The following is a 2,519-nucleotide window of genomic DNA, read 5'->3' on the forward strand; positions in this document are numbered from 1 at the left end:
TTCTTTGCATAGTGGTTGCACCAATTTGCAGTCCCACCAGCAATGTATGAGTGAACCTTTTTCCCCACATCCTCACCAACATTTATTGTTACTTGTATTCTTGATAATTGCTATTCTGACTGCAGTGAGATGAAATCTCAGTATAGTTTTAATTTGCATTTCTCTAATTACTAGAGATTTTGAACATTTTTTCCTGTATTTGATGATAGTCATATTTCTTCTTCTGTGAAGTGCCTGTTCAGTTCCTATGCCCATTTGTTGATCAGGTGTTTTTTTGTTTGTTTGTTTTGTTTTTTTTTTGGTGTTTTTTTTTTTTTTTTTTTGAGTTATTTGCAAATCCTGGAGATCAGTGCTCTATCTGAGGTGCAGATAGTAAAGATAATTTTCTCCCATTCTATAGGCTCTCTGTTTGTGTTCTTGATTTTTTTTTCCTGTTCAGTGAAGAACTTTTTGGTTTGATTCCATCCCTTTTATTGATTCTTGATTTTACTTCTTGTGCTTTAGGATTCTTATTGAGAAAGTATGTTCCTGAGCCAATATGATGGAGAGTGGGGCCTGTTTTTTCTTATAGCATGTACAAGGTCTCTGGTCTACAAGGTCCTTGATCCACTTTGAGTTGAGTTTTGTTCAGGGTGAGATATAAGGTTCAACTGCAATCTACTACATATGGATTTCCAGTTTTCCCAGCACAATTTGTTTTAGAGGCTATTTTTTCTCCAGTGCATGTTATTTTGTGCTTTAATCAATCCACACAAAAATACTATAATCATCTTACTCCCATGAAAATAACCTTTCTTTTCTGGTAAAATAAACTCAATTACTGATTTAAGTTTGCCTTATATCTAATGTTTATTAACTTTCTGAATAAGTTCTCATTGTTTTCTTAGTGATCAGGTCATTCTTATTATCATTCTTCAGGAAGTTCAACTGATTTAAAATATATTAAAATCTGTCATAAAACAAGGAAAGAACAATGATATTGCATAAATCCTTCAGTGTCTTTGCATTTTGCTTTATCATCATTTTTAGTATGAGTATTTCTTGCTCCTTTTCACCCTACTTGAAAAGTATGTAGGGTTTTTAAAACACTTGAAAAAAATACTGCTAACTACAATTTGTTTAGCCTTATTAATGATACAATTTAAATTGCAAGGTCAAAGTAAGATTAATGGAATATCTAGTATAAACATGTAGTGAATTCAATCATTTTATTTGCTCAATACCTCAATGCATGTAATTTACTCATTCGTGTGGGTTGCTTTTTTTCTGTACCTTTAATAATTTGTACTTCAAACAGGCTTGAATAACTAGATTATTTATATTACATTTGCTTGTAAAAAGAAAATGGAACATGACTGAATCTAGTAACAAAAAAGTCATCATTAAAAAATTCAAAGTTGAGTTATTACTTTTTATAAACATGCTTCTACCTTATTTATGAAATAACACAGAAAATGTAATGGCTTTTTGTAGACCATTTATTGTTTTTTTTGTTGTTGTTGTTATTTGTTTGTTTGTTTGTTGTGGTACTGGGGATTGAACCCAGGGCCTTGTGCATGCAAGGCAAGCACTCTACCAACTGAGCTATATCCCCAGCCCTTCTAGACCATTTATAGTGTTAACATTCTTTAAAAATTATGCTCATAATCATTTATGTTTTAGTTAATATTAAATAATTCAATTTAAAAAGAAGAGTATAGGTTTTTCACATCAATGCTATTAAGAACCAAATGAAGGTTAAATATAGGCATTTTCTATTATTTTTAGTTCTTCAGTTTCTACCTTACCCTAAAATGTATCAGATCTTTTTTTTTTTTTATAAATTGATTATCAGAATGACAAGCTTATCACTTGACTTGGAAGATTACCAAAGTCAATATTCTCATGTTGCACATCAGGAAAGAAACCTCAAAGTGAATGACTATTCAAGGCATAGTAGTAAGTATCAAAAAGAGTCATATTCTTTACTTTTTTGCCTCTCTCCTTCTGTTTAGTATTAAGTCTGATACTGTATGGAAAGAAGCCTCTGAATCTATATGTACCAGCAGAATATCAGATACAAGTTTAGGATGATTTTGCAAACATCAGATGCAGTAACAATATCTGTGTAACACCAGTTTAAAACCAATATTTATCTAGAGTTAGTGGTTTTTATTAATAACATTTTGTCTAAAGGAGTAACAGATAACTATAAGAACAAAAAGTTTGAACATATTTCAAAATGTGTATATGGCATACAAAGAGAAGATTAGATTTCATGTGACAATTTCTTTGAAATGATTGAAAATTCATGACTACAATGCAAAAATAGCAGTTAATTTTAGAGTTTGAATATCTACATTGTTCACAATAACATTAAAATAACTATTACAAAAAGGAGAGAAAATTTTAGAAAGCATACTACAAATACACATCTGATAAGTTCCCTTCATAAACCTGACTTTATGTTTAATTTTTTAGTCTTGTTATTTATGGAACTTTGCCTTCAGTTTTATCACAGAAGGTTATAATTAGTGAAT

At 30.2% G+C, this 2,519-nt stretch overlaps 1 non-coding gene across 1 annotated transcript; it reads right to left on the reverse strand.

Moving 5' to 3' along the window:
• Positions 1–1,521: 1,521 nt before the first annotated feature.
• Positions 1,522–1,595, reverse strand: Trnaa-ugc. Its single transcript has one exon. It is a non-coding gene; the product is annotated as a tRNA-Ala (tRNA).
• Between the last annotated feature and the right edge of the window lie 924 nt (positions 1,596–2,519).

The sequence above is a fragment of the Marmota marmota genome, unplaced genomic scaffold (genome assembly GCF_001458135.2).
Source record: "Marmota marmota marmota unplaced genomic scaffold, marMar, whole genome shotgun sequence".
Lineage (NCBI taxonomy): Eukaryota > Metazoa > Chordata > Mammalia > Rodentia > Sciuridae > Marmota > Marmota marmota.